At 32.3% G+C, this 20,443-nt stretch overlaps 1 protein-coding gene across 1 annotated transcript in view; it reads right to left on the bottom strand.

The window, feature by feature from the left end:
- Positions 1–19,986: 19,986 nt before the first annotated feature.
- The window catches only part of LOC138308929 (uncharacterized), a 65,310-nt gene continuing 64,853 nt past the window's right edge, over positions 19,987–20,443 (bottom strand). The window contains exon 4 of the transcript XR_011206164.1: positions 19,987–20,032. The gene's annotated coding sequence lies outside the window, so the exon portion shown is untranslated. The remainder of the gene's footprint in view (positions 20,033–20,443) is intronic.

The raw sequence follows: 20,443 nt of genomic DNA, 5'->3' as shown, positions 1-20,443 counted from the left end.
CTGTTTGATTTATTTACCAGCCAATTGATAAGAGTGAACTTTTTAATCCCTCGACGTAAATTCAGGATTTTGTTTTCTATCTGTTAGGTCATTATATAGGCCTGAATCAATAAAGACATAATTTACACTCGTGATTAAAAACTATAAGAGACGTTAACAGAAAAACACGACTTAGAATGCAATGTCATCTGTCTCGTCGGCCGTTATAAAGACTGCTGTATAATCAATCAAGAACATAGTAAATACATTATTCAAACACTAATTTGATATTTCGATGACAAGAAACTACAAGTTCACAGTGAGTCGTGATGGTTTGTTTTTTGTAAACAACATTAACCGATTTAATTATTTAATCGGTGAACATATTTTTCGGGCAAGAGCTTTTGCGTTTTATAAGGTTTGGGCAAAATCATCTTTTGATCACGTACACAAAAGTGCTCCGAATCCTTTATTGAATTTCGAATGAGGTGTAGGTTGTTTTTAATGGACATATCGAAGTAAACTATCTTCCTCATCAGACAGAATATTTTCCTATTGCGGAATGTGATTACTAAAAGCCTTTGTATAACGAAGATGACTATTGTATACCGTACTGATCAATGAGCTCCTTCACTCATCAAAAAATATTGAATATCTAAAAAATATCAATGTAAGCTAATTTGAATACAATGTTAAAACAAAATACCATTTCTAATTAAAGCGAAAACTGTCAGTCTTACACAGGTAATATTTCTTCAAATGAGTTTCATGTGATTTTTTCCATGCCAATTTCACATGAAATTCTCTTTATTTGTCCCGCTTCACGTGAAATTCACATAAAGAACTATTGCCTGTGTAGCAACCCACTTATTGATCGGTGTAAGAAGACCACTTGGCTACTAGGACATTTTGTTCTTATCCTTTGGGCGATCAATTTTGACAGTAGATCTGATCTAAATTACTCTCCTGGCACAGATCAACAGCTGTTAAGTAACCTCTACTCAGGTGTTCATAATTCTGCCATAATTCGACATTTTGATTTAAAATTCTATAAAGTTCTTAAACAGAAAAAAATATCATAGGATAGTGTATATGTCAAGGATATTTCACGCAGAGGGTTTCGTATAAAACTTACATTATCAACGACATCTTGCGGTTTTCGTCGTACCTGGTAATTTTCAGATCATTAAACATTTGACGTTCATGCAATATCATCTTAAAGTATGAACATATCAGGTTACAAAATAAACTATAATTATCGTCGATTTCAATGCATTATACCACCAAATTATATTATAAACTACGTCTCTTAAATATCAAAAGAAATATATGTACCAAAGTACGAATCATTGAAAAACATGGTTAGTAATATAGCAAGCAGACAGGTTACAATGTCGGCAGATCTTCTTTAATCACTTTATCGATTACCCTGTCTCCGATTACCTTTGTAAAATCCGTACAAACTCACCTGTATAACATACCTGTACAACTCAGGTAGGACCAGTTACGTCAGTACAATACTTATTATATATACTATAGCAGTACCTGCAGATACATTAAATCCACCTTATCTTTAATGAGAAAAAAAATATTTTTGTTACAATGATGCATGATATTGCGAGACTGATTCCAATGAATACATGAATTCCAATCAATATCCTTGATTAATATTTATAACAAAATTATAACTATATAAATCATTTCAATGAGTTGTAAATAATATCCTCACATGGATATTTGTGCTAATTGTCCACAAGATTGCCAAAAGAAAACATAATATAACGTTTTCCAAATATATGGTGATAAAGAGTACATACGAAACAAGGACAAATAATTATGATAAAAATCATATCATTATTATTGTCTACAAAAAACACAAAATACCAAGGAATGAACCAGACACATCTTAAAGAAATTATGAAATTGTTTTTATACAAGCATACTTAAATGTGCCTATTAAGCGATAATCACATTTTAATGTTTTACGGGTTGGGTGTTATGTAACGACTGCGTTGTCTGTCCGCACCTTTAAACTAAATTGCATTAAGATAAGTATAGTTAATTTTGCTTGTAATTTTCGACTACTGTTTGGTGTACTTATTTAATCAAAATATTCCTTCTCCGTCTTTGCATATTACAGAGTTAGCTCTCTTGCGAGTAGGTATCGATTGTTACGTAATTATGTTGTGAGCGCATCTCACGTTGTTTTCTCTAAAAAGTATGACGTTACGCTCGCAAACACATGACGTCACAATTAATACCTACCCGCAAGGACAGATACAAATATGCATTAATTATGATACACAGGTACTGGAAAACATCAACACTTAAAATGTTTTCTAAGACAACTCAACATTTTATACAAATGTTCTCAACCATCGGAAATAAAATAATAGCTTAATGAAGTTAATCTTGAATTTCTGTTTTTGATATTTTCAAATTTTGGTCTGCATTAGTTGTCTGTCTATAACTTTGTATTATATTGTCGTATTTTCGGATATCGATTTTGTGCGCCATGTTTTATTTGAAGTTTATTATTACATTTTTTTTGTAATGAATTAATGGCAATGTCTGTTTCAATTACAGAAAAGCTATTAAAATTTCATCAATTTATCATATAAATTACCTTTCAAAATTAAAAAAAATGGAAATATCGATTTTGTTTTGATCTTGTGCCAAGCGGAGACAATTAAGGAATGATTTTTATTGTTTGTTGTTTACTGGCTTGTAACTGCATTTTTTGTACAGATATTTTAAATACGCGCGTCAGCGCGTCATGTTGAAATATCTGTACAAAAAATGCAGTTTACACACAGTAAAACAACAAAAAAAATATTTAATACTTCGATACTTCATTCAAATTTTTTTTTTATCGTGAACACGAATGTGTCCGATTGGCGGAAATGTCAATCGATTTTTAATTTTATTTGCTGATATATAATTAAGATTTACATAAATCAACATGCAATTTTTTAAATAGCTACGGATGCGCTTAACTACTGAAAGTCGTGTCGTTGTGTTCTCGACTTGGTTAGATCTTGTGCCAAGCGAGAGACAATTAGAATAAGGAAAGCTACATTGTATTTATATTCAGTGTTTCTATCCAAGCATTGTCATCTTGCTTGTTAGAACACTGTAAATAGATTGCAGACTAATTGATAAGCTGACACATTTTTCTCATATCAAAATTATCTAAAGGAAGTGTGTTACACACACTGATAAAAATATATATACAATATACCTTAGCTATAAAATTACAATTTTGAACGTTCAATGTATTTACAAATAATCAATAGTTCCGTAAGAGTAAAATATTCCTTATGATAACGTCACAACTAATACATATCCGTAAGGACAGATAAAATATGCAATAATAATAATACACAGGTACTGGAAAACATCAACACTTAAAAAATGTTTTCTAAGACAACTCAACATTTTATACAAATCTTCTCAACCATCGGAAATAAAATAATAGCTTAATGAAGTTATTTTTGAATTTCTCTTTTTAATATTTTCAAATTTTGGTCTTCACTTGGATATCGATTTCGTAGCCATATATATATATATTTTTTATAATTATTTGGAGTTTATTACAAAAAGTATTTGACATTAAAGAGTTTAAATGTCCTGCAAGTGTTTAACTTCATTTAATGTGAATTTAATGACGAGTAATATTTGCATTTTTTTTGTAATGAATTAATGGCAAAGTCTGTTTCAATTACAGAAAAGGTTCCATTGATTATCCGAAAGAAGAAAAAAAAGGAAAAATCGGAAATATCGATTTTGTTTTGATCTGGTGCCAAGCCGAGAATAAGAAAAGCTACACTGCATTTATATTCAGTGTTTTTATCCAGGCATTGTCATCTTGCTTGTTTGAACACAGTTATATCTAACAAGACTTAGATTTAAAATATCAGTATTATGACCTTGATACGATGTCAAAAGATATATCAACAAAACAAAAACAACTAGGATGACACATTTCGCAGTTACCAATACAGTATTACAAAAATCAATAAATGTAAATATTGACTGACAGTGATTAAGCTAACCAGGTTTAAAGGGCTCGTGCATGACGACGTTCGGGTATATCAATACCCACAATTCGCAGATCAAACATTTTTTCGGCACTGGGACAAATTCTCAGCTCATTAGACATACGTACTCGTCAAGGCCGGAGTGTAGTGGTGCACGGCCTGGCCTCGTGTACAGACACACACACCAGGGGAGCTGAACTACGGGTAGCAGTTGGCAAAGTGTTTCGAGTACAGCTGCCAACTCAATGCCAATAGTTGGACCTGTACGCATCAGTGTATTACTGCATGGTAATAGTTACATGGAATAAATTAATGGCAAGTAATAATGAGATAAGAATTTTAAACCGTAATGCGACAATACAGTATTATTATTGTATCTCCCCGTGTAAAATATGAATTCATCTATGTCAAAGGACACTAATTCTATATATTTTGGCACATCTTACTATATCAACTGAATTGGTTCTAATAAGAGCCAGATAACTGTGAATACCATTCTCCAATGTCAAAGCTCTTGTAATATGTACATTTGATGGCAAGATATAATGCGATAAGAGACAATACCCACTCACTAGAATAATAATCCCTTTATATGTGTTAAAGAGTAATATATTTTGGCACATATTATTTTATCACCAATGGTGACTATTCTCATTGGAATAAAATATTTGTGAATATCATTATCCAGTGTCAAAATTGTAAATTATCAATATTTTCTGATTTGTTGATATGTTGTTCGAGAAAACATTACTAAACTATAAGGAAATGCGATTACAAATTTAGTTAAAGATTGACTCACTCTGTCAATAGAAAATATTATTACTGATTGTGGTACGTCCATTTTGTCACATTTGGGATGACTAGTACCATTAGCTACTGTGGCAAAGTGGTAAAGGTGCTCTGAAATACTACCACCACTAGACCTCGCCTCCCACTTGTAATGACCGTCGGTTAGATGTTTTTTGTTCTGTTTCTTTACCATCTAATTACACATCTGGTACTTTCTTACAAGGCCTCTCATTCGTTTAAAGCATATTACAGAGTTACCTACCGTTATGGGAAGGTATTATTTGTGACGTCATGTGTTTGCGTACTTAACGTCATACTTTTAGAAGAACATTAAATAAATAATGACGTCCGAATGCATACATACCTGTAAGGGGGTAACTCTGTAATAAGCAAAGACGGAAAAGGACATATTTTCCCAATGTCAAAAACTGTGTTATATGAAATATAGACACATCAACACTCTCTAACCGAGATCCCTTTTTACAGAACAAATAAAGGAATAAATATTTAGTCAGTCTATATACGACAGCAGTGCGGTCAGGTCTTACCTCTTACAGAGCTGTCAGACTGACTTAATTTATGGACAATCACAATCCCCGATTACATTTCCCTAAAAAAGTAATAAAAGTATATAAATGACATAATAGTTAAGTATGTGTATTGATGATTTTTAGTGTGAACGTGATTGACAGTGGTGGCGGCCGCCGCTTTTCTATATTTGCATGGTACAGAGAGTTATCTGCCCTTGCCGGTATAGGTATTGATTATGACGACATGCAGAACGACGAATCCATCCACAAAAGCTAAGAAGGCTACCAAACAGCATTGTTTATTAGGAAGCAATTATAGGAAAGCTTGACGCATTGTTCTGTTCACAGTTAGCTGTCATAGTTCTTATGACAATTCATTTTTGAAGAATGATAATTTAAAGGCTTTCGCATTCAATGTAAAAAATAATCAACTTCATGATATTCATGAAAGGGCCACAAGGCTACCTTTCCCAAAAAAAAGTTACTTTAAAACAATTATAACATCATATGTACAAAGATGAGGTTACAATACCAAACAAGTTGAAGTTTTACCGTCTGGCGCACAAATAGCACAGGCGTCTGCTTCTGGTTTCATAAAAATATGATAACCAACCCCTACTATATGTATATATAGTAGGGGTAGGTATTTTATTTTCCCAAAACCAGATGCAGACGCCTGTGGAAATAGTCAACTAACGCGTTGTAATTATGACGACGTCGGGAACCATGATACGACCTGCGCTATGAACATTTTGTTTATTTTTAAAAAGTTGTTCAGAAGGTGCAGTGGGCCTTTTCCTTATGCTAAAGCAACAAGTTTCCCGTCAAATTGTACTGATATACATGTACATGTACTTGGACAAGTTGGTGTAATACATATACATAGAAACAAGCATACCATTTCGGTTAAAACTGTACAAAAAATGTAAAAACACACAGTTGCACAAATTGAAATATCCCCTAAGTAAAGCCTTTTCTTTGTTTCAGCATCTCCCGTGTTACGGAATGTCATTTGTTGGTTAAAAACGGAGTATATTTGAATAAACTAACTCACATATATATATTGTTTATTTACTCAGAACTTTATCAGTTTTGCTTCGATGATCAATCAATGACCGACTGATTCTTCTAAACAAATCTATAGTTTTGTATGGTTTAAAAAATAAACATTATTTTCTTTTACCCGAACCCTGTACACTTTCCTTTTTCCTACTCCAATACTAATCCGTACTGTCCAATTACTTATATGCCATATTTATGGTAAAAGTGTGATAAAACTACTTTGTATTTGTTTCTGAATCCAACCTTATATGACATGTATGTTGAATATATCCTAACTGTATAGCAATATTGTTTAAACTAAAAAAACGAGGTAACATATGCAATGCTTGAATGCATAAGGTGGATGTCCTGCATTATTTTAAGGTAATACATTTTGTATCACTGGTTCATAATTTATTTATGCTATCAGCCATTAAAACATATCGAGTGTTTTAGTTATTGTCGAAATACGGACTTCAGTGTTGAGACAATATGTTTTTTTTCAAACTCATGGTCCACTTTCCCGTGCAGAAAATCTATCGTGTTTTTTTTTTTCGTGCAGCATTGAATTTTTTTGTAAACTGCCAACGTAATGTCAACACTTTTGGTCCATTGTACCACTAATAGGGCCTTGAACACCATTTTTAAAAAGGAGTTTCGCATTATTGTTGCAGTATATCAATGATGAATAATGCATAAACTGATGTATCACATAGCATTGTAGTTCTTCGCCAATCGAGTTGTTGTCAATGTAATGTTTTGTCCTTCACGTATTTAATACCTATGACGGTTTTTTATATTTGAAGTGTTGTTCCCACACAGAACTGGAACCATTTTAAGTTGTACATCTGTTATATATGAGTTAATCTTTTTGTCATTAGATGAGTTCAGACATTGTTTGATATTTTGTGAAAAAAATCTGCTATGCAACAACAGGTGTATTATTTCTTAAATATTCACATTTAATCGACAGAAAATACAGGAACTTACAGGAAATATAACTTTAAAAACATTATTCATCATTTAATAAAAATTATTGATTTTATGTATTCATTACAAGTAATTATTTTTTTATGTTTTATATTTTGTTTCTGTAAAAATATTTGTTTCGTGAAAGGAAACGTAGGACTGATCTTTTCATGGGCGGTATTATTAAATCGTAACAGGAGAAATCATATTCGCAGAATTATGAGGAATTATTTATGCGAAGATTTTTTTGATGAATTTCAAATGAACAATAAAATGTATATTCCCATAACGAAATACAGGTACATTATATTTCGAATTTTCTTATGAATGAACTTCCCATAATTAATACGACATATATTTCCATTACTTGAAACAATTAAATATTTTTGTGGGAAGTATGATAAGTAATACGATTATCAACACGACCTTTTAGACGTGTTCCCATCCCATGGTCCACATGAAAGTAAACCGCTGCGGTTTGTGGTTTGTAACCTACTCCAATTCCCCGTGGTTTACCGAGCCAGGACCGCACTGGCAGGAGATTATTTATTCTGGAAGATTTTAGTCTAGTAGCAACAAACATGCTTGATCTGTAATTATATATATATGTATAAAATCATGCATACTACCATTGTCTTTCACTGGGGTGTACAAATAAAGTATACTCATCTTTCAGAGGTTGTATGGTAGATATTGTTGTAATCAAAACGATATATTATGTTGATTGAAAAACATATATCCCAAGGTATTTTTTACAATTCAAAATCTTTGACAAATCCGAAGCCTTTTTATTGATTTTCATAATTCTCATAGTTGATTACGAATTATAGGCAGATAGACAACGTTTTGACTCAGGTTATGTGAAAAAATAAAAGTTTTTAATGTAAATCAGATTTTTCATTAATTTATGTTGGTTCAGAAACATCTGAGAGTCCGTATAGATATAAAGAAAAATGTATTGGTAGGAATATTATCGATTGATCTGTATCTGATATATCGATGTTCATATATATATATATATATATGTGTGTGATTTTATTTTAAAATTATGAACTGCATGGTAACCAAGGCAGGCTCAACTATCATGTTTACAAATCTCATCTGTTATCGTCATGACCTTATCTACGTTAATTGAGAGCCAATCAGACATTATAATGTCCAGATTAATTAATTGTGATCCCATCAGACATCATATTGTCCTGATTAAAATCCTGAAGAATTTTGTACCCCCGCTAGTTTATTTCAAATCAAACGGATGTTAATATCGTTTTTGGATATTTTAACACCTACTTTATATATTTATCTCCCTTATGACATTATCTCCAACTTCTTAAAATTTCTTAATGAAGAAAACATTATATTTACAACGTGTTGTCATATTTTACTGTTTTTCAGATGTCTCTGTCTGTTATGTAATCTTGTAGACATTTGTTTTTAAAATTTTTAATCCATGTTTATAACCAAGTTACGAGGAAATTCAGTATATATGCACATACAAACTTGCATAGGATTAAATTGCCTGCAGGGATAACATATTGAACCTGCATACGTGATAGAAAAGCGGTGTATTATGGCGCCAAGGATAGCACTAGCCTACATACATGTACCAGCTAATTCATTACACCCTTTATACCCGTATACCAGTATACATTATAACAAGTAGGGTCAACACATGAAATAGCATTTAAACGACAAAACCGCTATCTTCCTAATTTAAAGTAAACACCAGATATTTTGTATTTTGAAATAAATCATTCTGCGAATCATATCAGAAATTCAAAACACCAAAAACAGTTTCTATTGATATGAAATAAATAGTGTTAAGGATATTTAAAGTAAGTGCCGTTATGACTAAACTAACATGGTAGTGTTGCCTGTGTGCTGACAGCTGAAAGATTTGATTAATCGTCGGTTTAATGGGATTAGTGAGTTGGAATGAGGCCATTAATTTGGTGGGAGTGTGTCAGTGGGTTCCAACTAGACCGAGACATGATCTGACGACAACATAAGTAGATCGCCTGACCCTTGGTTTACATATGTATCCAGTCATTGTATTCAATAAGTCCAATTCCTGGTGGTAACATTTACACAAAATATGGCCTACTTTGTTTCGTAATGTAGATCTGTGAGCCATAAGTGCATAAAACATTCAAGGACAATCAGCGGTCTATCATTTCATTATCGCGTTATGTACATACATGTACATCCAAGGATTGCGTTATATGGGGTATGTTGAAATAAATGTTTAAAGAACACACGTGGTCTTTAGCGTCGAGGCTTTTCCATATTTGGTATTTTTCGCTGATATTCCAACCTGACGGAGTGGTTTACGTAACGACCGCAGGCTTTATTTTTACAGGGCATGCATTAAATCTTAGGATCGCCAGTACTTTATTATTTCAATACTAACCTATTTTAGCATTAAAGATGTAGAGAGGGTATATTCCAACATGGTGTTACCCCGGGGTTCCCCGTTTTAGGAATCCCTTAGGACCAACAACAAGGGAAATACAACCACGGAATAACACATGGACTTTCTTACTGAATCATTTGTTATTGCCAATCTAGAGACAAATACACTATATATCTACATAGGTTGTGTATTTTAAGTGCCTTCGTACACAACAACGTGAAAAAACGAATACTGATGTAATGACAAATGTCCCTAGTATAATTGTAATGTTGATCATATACAAATTTATTTCATAACGACTTTTTAATTTACTGAAATCTATTAAATATATTTGATTTCTAAAAAATTTCTTGTAAATATTTTTAATCACGATTTTCTTTTATAATTTTGATTATAGTTTTGCTTTACAAAATTGAAATAGTGGTTTCTCTGGATTGCTTCAAAATCTGACAAAAACTTGTAGTACTAAAACTGCATGAGTTAGAGTAAATTGGCAACCTCGTATTTTGCAAAATCATTTTCGTTTTATACAAAATAACATCTTATTTGGTTATAAGCGTTGGTAAAAGTTTAGTACAAACATTAATCGCTAACGTAAACGTTAGGAAAAAAATACCTGATTCATATTTGTAGAGCTCTTTAATCACTTTACCAATAGAAAAGCTAGACACAAAATCTTCTAAACAATATATAAACGTTATAACATTTAAATAATATGATTTCTGTGTGTCCAGCCGTTGGGTTAGCTAGTACATGTTGCTTTATAAGTCATTTCAGGTTTAAAGTAAATAATTTCTCCGATAAATCAGATAAAAGATTGCTTGTCTAGGTCTGATATCACCAATGCTGGATAATGTCTTTCGTGAATGTGTTATCACGATATCGTCGCCAATAACGTTAATGATCTTTAATAATCCACCAAGTGTGCTTTCCGTATTAGGAGGAAATCTCTATTCCGTTAAATGCTTCCATGTTGAGATAAATTTAATGCTTTGAATTCAGTATGACTTATCAATATAAATACGAATAAACCCTTAAATCCAGATCGCGGATATTAAAAACACAAAAATATTAGTTTGCAGACAAAATCGCGAAATTCTTGACCTGAGATAATAATCGGCTATAGGGTAGAACCTAGCTTCCGAACTTGAGAAAGTTGTTTTCTTTTCCATCGAATGATTTTGTATATTTAGGAAATATGTCGGATTCAGTAGTTTGTCACATGATAAACTAACATCACAAAGTGCAGGGCGAGATCAAGATAATAGCTGTTTAGCATATAAATAGGAATATGGGTAATAATTAAAAAAAACTGTGGCCGAATCACAAAAACTGATGTTCAAGAAATAAGTAGATTTATCAACAGGCGTTGGCACGTGTTTACTTTTCGTCAACGTCTTCATCCAAATAGTTTATTATTTAGTTTTGTGTTTATCTTGTGCACATATTCATCTGCCTCATTTTTAATAAAACATTTATAATTTTGACCTTAATGTCAATTGAAGGATGAATTATGAATGCAAATCGAATGTCATAACGTGAAATCTTGAACGTAGAACTAATAACTTTCGTCACTGACGTACTTTCTGCCTTCATATCAATAAATCAGCAATGAAAAGGTGTTGAGATTATATTCATTGTCAATAGAAGAGGGCGTTAGTTAGGATCTCAATCGTCAAAATTCTATGGATTAGATCTCGATAGTACTGAACATCTAGTATCAACGGTAAACAAGGGTGTATGGTTATTTGTTGAAAGAGCTTAGTGACAAGAATTATCTTTAAGATGACTGGTGCAGACAACCAATACATTTTGTATGTATAGACACTGTGTTAGCGTAAGAGTGATAACATATATGGACCCAGAATTCAGGGAGCGTAGGACTGTATTGACATCTAAGCATCGATAATATGAGAAATTTAAGTCTATTACAGGAAAGTTCTTCAACAAAAATAGACGTTTTCGTCAGTAAAATGCTTTCGTTGAAAAAAAAAAAAAATCGCTTACACCTTTACGAAATTAGCAGCCACATACAACTATTTTGTTAATCTAGGACGTGTTAGCAATTCGTAGGACCAACTTATATTGACAAGATGACGTGGGACATAAACTGGTTGGTTGTGATGTTAGGGACACCATGCAGGTTTTTTCCGTCTACAAATCGTCATTGACCTTAAGGGCGAAGTTCTTTTCTACTTTATTATATTAAACACATTATTTCTTATTCAAATAAATCATCCTATCAAAGTAAAATTTCAGAATGAATTTGCGACCCGCAGTTTAATCATATTTGTACTGAATATCTTCTCCTTATGCAAAAAAGACATTCAGCAAAATTTGTAGCAAGAATAGTATCAACAAAAATTCATTCAGTAATTTTACTTTCACAGGATAGTAGATGTTTTGTCATTCGTGGACTATAGTCAGTGAGGTTAGGGACGCCATGCAGGTTTTTGTTCGTCAATAATCGCCTTTGCCGTTAAGAGAGCACCAATCAGTTATTTTGTCATTTTGGGACCCGCAGCAATACTAACGAGTAACTTATACATGGATAACTAAGACAGACTAATTACTGAAAGAAAGGAAAATCAATTGGTGCCATACAGTTGTCTAGTTCTTTTCTGCTGCAATAAAGATTACGTAGAAGCTGTTCATTCAAAGGCGCAATAATTAAATCAATAAAATTATAATAATAACAAAACATATATAAATATCAAAATAATAACAAATTACTTAATTCATAAATAAATAACAACAAAAAACAAACGAACAATAATAATTATAGGAATATAGTTACAAAGGTTAGATATGGCTTATTGTATTATACCCTCATTACCGTAGAAAATAAGTGTGAGAACCTCCACATAATGACGTAGTGACCTAGTAAATAATGTTTTAGTTATTAGCAACCATACTACATAATCATAATAAAAACAACTTGGAAACTTTATCCAAAATAACACCGGCATTTTTCGGATCATTATTGTATCATATTAGGACACTTTGGGAGCGGAGTAACTGTTTTAAGCCTTTAAGTGTCCAGTGTAGGACGCCCCAGGGGAGTGAATCTGATACCCGTAATATAAGTAATGTAATTAGATAGTGCAAAGGTGTTAGTTAGATCGCCATTGAACATTTTCTTTTTAATCCGTACTTAGTCCCACCCCTCACCCACTCCTCATGACAGATTTAGATTAACGAGCAGGGCCATTTAAACGTTTGAAGTTTGACGGAAATTTTCTTTGAGATGTTTGAAAAACGTATTCAATTATAATTAGTCGGTCAATGAGGATAAATAAGTATCCATGCACTCACTGAACTAAAACTTGCTGGCATTTTCATGCAATCCGAAAATTTCAATAAAACTGAATTATCTGTAGAAGATGTAGTTTCCGAAGCATTGTAATTAATTACTGACCGGTTCACAGATGGAATAAGTAAATAAAGGTGTTCGTTCTGTTTATTCTGTTAAGTATCCATGCACTCACAGAACTAAACATGTGCTGTCATTTTCTTACAGTTCGATAATTCAATAGAGCGAACTTTTCCTGACCGGATACTTTTCCCGGAGCAATGTTCCTTGCTGACCATTACTCTATAACGGTGTATGCAAATAACCGTTAATTGTGTTTAGTGACCATGCACTCACTGAACTGAAATTGTGATGTCATTTTACTGTGTTCGATTTATAAAGTAAAGCGGGCCTTTCATTTTTCTTTACAGATACGGTTCCATAGCAATGTACTTTAACACAGACCATACTGACCAGAACCAGCGGTATAAGTAAATAATGTGATTACTTAAATTAAGTTTGTTTAGTGACAATTAATGGTCATTTTAAGTGTATTCTTATTTGTCATGTGCAAACAAATTCGTGATCGATCGAAATGTTTTAGTACGTTGACCAAATACTAGTACTGTAACAAGAAACATAAGGACATCGTTATACTATTGACAAACCAATATTATAAAGGTATCGTTATACTATTGACAAACCAATATTATAAAGATATCGTTATACTATTGACAAATCAATATTATTAGTCTTATACTATTGACAAACCAATATTATAAAGATATCGTTAATATTGACAAATCAATATTATAAGAATCGTTATACTATTGACAAATCAATATTATAAAGAAATCGTTATACTATTGACAACCAATATTATAAAGACATCATTATACTATTGACAAACCAATATTATAAAGGTATTGTTATACTATTGACAAACCAATATTATAAAGACATCATTATACTATTGACAATTAATATTATAAAGACATCGTTATACTATTAACAAATAATATTAAAATCGTTATACTATTGACAAACAATATTATAAAGTATCGTTATACTATTGACAAACATATTATAAAGACATCGTATATTTGACAAACCAATATTATAAAGACATCGTTATACTATTGACAATCATATATAAGAACGTAATCAATTATAAAGGTATCGTTATACTATTGACAAATCAATATTATAAAGATATCGTTATACTATTGACAAATCAATATTATAAAGACATCGTTATACTATTGACAAATTAATATTATAAAGGTATCGTTATACTATTGACAAACCAATATTATAAAGACATCGTTATACTATTGACAAACCAATATTATAAAGACATCGTTATACTATTGACAAATCAATATTATAAAGACATCGTTATACTATTGACAAATCAATATTATAAAGACATCGTTATACTATTGACAAATCAATATTATAAGGACATCGTTATACTATTGACAAATCAATATTATAAGGACATCGTTATACTATTGACAAATCAATATTATAAAGACATCGTTATACTATTGACAAACCAATATTATAAGGACATCGTTATACTATTGACAAATCAATCATGTGCTTAAGTCCGTCATCGAGATCTTTAATAACAGGGTTAAAGTGTTAAAATGAACATAAACACGATTTTATAAAACTTGTAAGATTTTTTCTTTCGGAGAAAAGTAAATTTTTTACAAAAAATATACTAAGTTGATATGATACAAGTTTCCCGACATCTCTTCAAAGGGTCCTCATGATTCCTGAATTCGATTGATATATCTAAAAAAAAAACTCACAAGAAACATTTGCGTTACATCAAAAATCTATTACAAATTAACAAGTTTAATCTATTTCTAGCCTCCATTTTATTTTTGATATCTCTAATTAATATAAGAATATAATGCACATGAAAAATCGATTACAGATTATAAGATGTAATCTATGTTCCAGCATTTATAAAATGGTTGAAACTGTATTACTGATGACCAAAAGAAGGGGTGTCCTTTATTGACATTATAGAGCTTTAATATATTGAATTCCTGTCTTTCTTGAAACTCGATTACCATCACAGTTTGGTGACATAGATAAATATAAACAGGCTGAACCCAGATTCACGAACACTTTCATTATTATTTCACCTAAAATTTGAAGTTATAACTTTAATTAAGATTTTTTATCATCCTATGTACTGGTATCTGAAGTTAAAGAGTTTTTTTATGCAAGAAATATTTATGACACTGGTAATGATCAATTTTACATGTGTCGCAGAATGTTATTTTATTAAGATTTTGATGTGGACATAAACTTGTTTATAACATAACTAGTCCGTCCAGCCATGTCATATTGCCATGTCATAAATATCGTAAGACACATGTGTAATAACACTATTCCGTCTTTGCATATTACAGAGTTAGCTCCCTTGCGGATAGGTATCGATTATTACGTCATTATTTTGTGAGAGCAATTCACGTCATTTTCTCCGAAAAGTATGACGTTACGCTCTCAAAAACATGACGTCACAATCAATACCTACCCGCAAGTGCAGATAACTCTGTAATATGCTAATTCTTAATTGTGCCATCACTGGTAGTTTTGACGTAATAATCTATATATGACGTCGCATGATTGTCTCAGTAGACGGAAACGTCACATTTATGCCGGATCTCTACTGTTTCATATAGAGACGAAATAGAAAGTTGTACTTATATATATCTATTATTAACAGTTATGTGTTAAATAGAATCTTACACTCGTGACTATGTGATATGAAATTGATCAAACTCGTTAAATAATTTGATATGCTATTCGCCTAAAGGCTTGTGGCCTATCAAATTATTGAAAATTTGATAAATTTTATTTCACATAGTCCCTCATCTAAGAGCCTCTATTAATATCATCTGTTCGAACATATGACGTGTATGTGATCCGTCGGAGGACTTTCACCTATTAATTATACCGAAGTACCTTTATGATTATAAGGCTTTCTTTTAATTAGAAGTCCACAGAGAGTACGTTTTCTGCCAGCGTATGGCCGACTTCTCACAATACGAACGAGACTCGCCTTCTTTAGCTGTTAAATATTTGAGAATCATGTATTTGAATATAAAGGTGTGTTTATAATAATGTTGATTCCAGATATCACAACTGCTTCAATAGTTTATGCTGTATCATGTCACTGAATAGCCAGGTAAATGTTCGATGTCTGCACCGGAGTCTAAGACCAAAACATGTTTACGGAATTGACACTATAGAAAATAGGTACGCTAAATAAGACCGAGGTCGATGTTTATTGAATAAGATTGAAGGGCAGGTGTAATATGTCTTTTGAACCACCAAAGTTATTCAATTTATTTGTTAGAAAGTGTAAAAGCGATTTGTTGTAATGCCAGCACTAGATATGTTGTTGGTGACATATCTGTACTGTTTGTTGACCTAATATCAGGAGGCCGGCCGTATTGTTATCTGTATACCGTATCTATCCCACAGGTATATCTGTCCTGCCACTGTGACGATTTGACGGTATTTGGTCCGATATATCTCCCTAATTTTCCTTTTCGGTACAAGAGACCATTGACAATGACTTGTTAAAAAGGCCAGTAGACCAAGTATATTACGAATGTGTGAAACTCGATCTTTTAATTTGTACACGAAGCGTCGTCATCATAAGTTGTCCACAATAATCGAACATTTTACTTAAGTGTGGTTATTTTAAGTACATCCATTTATTGTTAAAGTTTTTTCTGTCCTCAAACACATGTACTTGTAAATTTTAAAGTCGTTTCTATTCTATCAGCATATGAACTATGACTGAAACATGAACATTTAATATTTCTACTTTGAATACGAGCATTTAAAGAACTGTCAATTATCTTAATTTCTTAACCTGTTTTCAGAGATTTTTTAATTACAATTGGTTACGGAATTAGCTGTCTCAGAAAATCTCGTGTCAGTTTGAGATAGCGTGCCTGTCTAATAACATTGGCGAACAAGACTTGTTTTGAAATTTCTCCATTTAGAACTCTCATATTGCTTATGAAGAAGGTTTACAATTATATTTTCCACTAAATAACCCCAAGAAAAACTTTTAAACCCGTTTTCAATAGCAGATAATTTGAGTTTGGTTCTTACTTCATAGTCAATTTATCAAAAGATGACATATATAGCGTTACATAGATGAATACATACAAACAATGTACACAAGATTAATACCTGAAGCGCAGGGAAAAGTAATATCTACAAACTGGTTGGTAAGCTTGAGAAGGCTTTAAAGTTGTATATGTCGTAATTTCTATATTCACGAAGAGCATTTATTGCCAAATATTACCAACATTTTGAAAATTACAAAACTTACAATGCATAGGTCTTAATTTCACAATTACAAATAAGAGCAGCTGAAAATACTGCCAAAAATCGTATCTAAATCTACACGTACAGTGCGGTGATATAGTATACACGGAGGAACCATGAAGTCAAGTTATGGTCCACGATTTAATGTAATTTGTTTAGACTGTTATCTGGAATTTTAGAGTGATTCTTGCAGACGCTTCAATCTTAATATACATAGAGCGTAAAAAGCAAGAATTTTATAGTACATAGTTTCTCTGATGTAACTTATGTCTATAAGGCATCGTACATTTTTCGGTCCTTTTGAATGATTTCACACAGCGAAAACCATCAAACCATATGGTTTTCAATAGATTACTGAAGACAAAAATATGTCAAAATTTTCGTCCATTTATGCCACTTTGATTACGTCATGATAACAGTTAGGGTAATTTAAGGACTGCATCACATGTATGTGAATTGTTGTTTGTTGGATGTAACGGAGTATTATGGGAGATGGTTGTATTTTCGTGAATTATCTTCTTGATATAATGGAACCCATGGCCATATTCGCAAAAAGGAGTAAAGAGTATGGAGGTATATTCCAGCCATGAAGATCTTGCCAAAAAATACGTAGTGTCAGGAATATGCGACAATAGATGAAAGCTAGGTATTTATTCCATGTAAAGAACGAATATAGCTTATAAGTTTAAACTTTAGCGGGCAAAACATATCTGTTTTACTTAATGTCAGTTTGTTTAGTTACCGACAGTGATCTAACAAATGCCTTCCTGCTTCATTGTAGCGAATCTTGCTTACTTTAAATTGGAACATATTACTGACGTGTAAAACGTACCGAGCAGAATGTTACCCAGATGGACATACCGCAGTCTCCTAAAACACACAAGACATCCACCTCATGCAACACACCACACACAGGAGGCCGTACCTAAATGGTTGCATCTGTGGACATCAATACATCACAACCAACGCATCCATTTCTAATGCTGAACAAGAGAAATAGTCAGGTCACACTATAAAACTTGAGTGATGTATACAGACAGAAACTAAGTTGTTATTCTAAACTCTGTGCACTCAAATCAGAAGTGAAAAGTGATGGCGGCGGTGGCCGAGTGGTTAAATTAAGATGTCATCATATAAAAAAACTCTCCTCCTCTTGATCGCGAATTTGAATCCCAGTTGGGCCAGGTGCCAGGTACTGACCGCTGGTGAATGGTTTTTCGTCGGAAATCCGATCTTCTTCTACCATCTAAACCTGCCGAGTCCTTAAATGATAGTGACTATATAGGACATTAAAACAATCAAAATCAAAGGGGAAGCGCTCTACAGAAAGACATTAGGAAGAAGATGTCATAATATTCCCTATAACACAGGAAACAAGTACTGTTGTCAGATCCTACCTACAAGGCGACATGGGACAATAGAGAGCTGGTCAATGTATCGGATAATCTCTTGGCGGAATCAGTAAGAAAATCCATTTGATCTTAAAATAATAAGCTAAAGCAAACAATTTTGGCACTTTAATGCAAATTCTCTGATTTATTGTCTGTATGAAATGTTTTTTCCATGAAATCATATTAATCTTAAAATAATATCAGTAATAAAGCTTAATAGTAAATAGCCCGGCTTTTTACGTGTCAAAATCTTTTAAAGGAAAATCCGAAAAGAACGCAAAATAGTTTAGATTAGACCCATAAACGTAAAATCGAAGTTAGATGACATTGTGTTGACTTTTCTCGATAGGTGACTTGGTATAACAAATGTCTATGTGTTAAAGTGCTATAATACTCTTAAAGCCCATATTTTAACGTCAAGACGTGTTCTCATAAAACCAAGGAAGTTGTATTGTATACGCTGTAGCTCAATCGTGTATTACCTTTATTAGCAACTTTTCGGGGAATTCGCAAAACTATGTATAGCAATGTTTACAAAACAACAAAATTTATTGGCTATTCTAGGAAAGAGGCAAGCCATATGAAAATATCATTGATATTGAAAGTAGATGTACGAGTCCTTTATAGTATTAGAGGGACCAACGATTTAAAGAAAAACTACTATATTAAACCGTTAAATATGATGTCTTATAATTTCAACATTCAATTTTTCATGTCTCTCTTTGTTATTATAGAAGACACATATATGACTGAAATGTCTTTTACCAATAATCACGATAACTGTTACATTTTACAGCTCTGTAATATCACGATCAGCCCGATACCATCAATATTTCCTGTTGCTGTTGTTCTGCCATTACTGTATATTTCCTGATCATACAATTTCCTGTTGAATTATCTCGATCCAACATGGCTTATTGATGCATTTTTCTCAGGTACGTCTATATATTTTACTACTTTTACTAAAAGTGTAACTGATCAATTGGTGGGATGATGAAACGATATGACATGCATCTTTGTAATTTCATCTAAACGTTATACTTAGTACTGTTTTCAGAGTTAAGTTTCCTGTCAGGTATTCCGTCTTTGCATATTACAGAGTTAGCTCCCTTGCGAGGTATCGATTGTCACGTAATTATTTCGTGAGCGCAATTCACGTCGTTTTTTCCGAAACTTATGACGTTACGCTCGCAAACACATGACGTCACAATCAATACCTACCCGCAATTGCGGATAACTCTGTAATATGCAAATTCGGAATACAATTCCTCAAAAATACTTATATAACACCACAAATTTAACTTTTAAACAGCATCGACCTTTCTTGGCATGAATTGTTATATGTGCAGTGTGTACTGGGTACAACCATGATCATTGACGTAGGGGATGCAACTCGTCTTAAATATCTATAGTAACTAAAAAGCATCCATGTCCATACTTTTTTTCGCCCACTGATTTGCTTAAAACATATTCATGACATGACAAAATTTGAAAAAAAAAGTTTTCAAGGTTCTGATTGAACAGAATCTATGAGAAGACGACTATACCTAAGGCATTTTCGTTAATTATGTAAAAAAAGGATTCAGTTAATGTAGAATTATTAAAACATACTTCATAAAAATGCACTA

This window comes from Argopecten irradians, chromosome 15, assembly GCF_041381155.1.
Source record: "Argopecten irradians isolate NY chromosome 15, Ai_NY, whole genome shotgun sequence".
Lineage (NCBI taxonomy): Eukaryota > Metazoa > Mollusca > Bivalvia > Pectinida > Pectinidae > Argopecten > Argopecten irradians.
The sequence above is the reverse complement of the archived record's forward strand: the minus strand, read 5'-3'. Positions and strand labels throughout refer to the sequence as shown.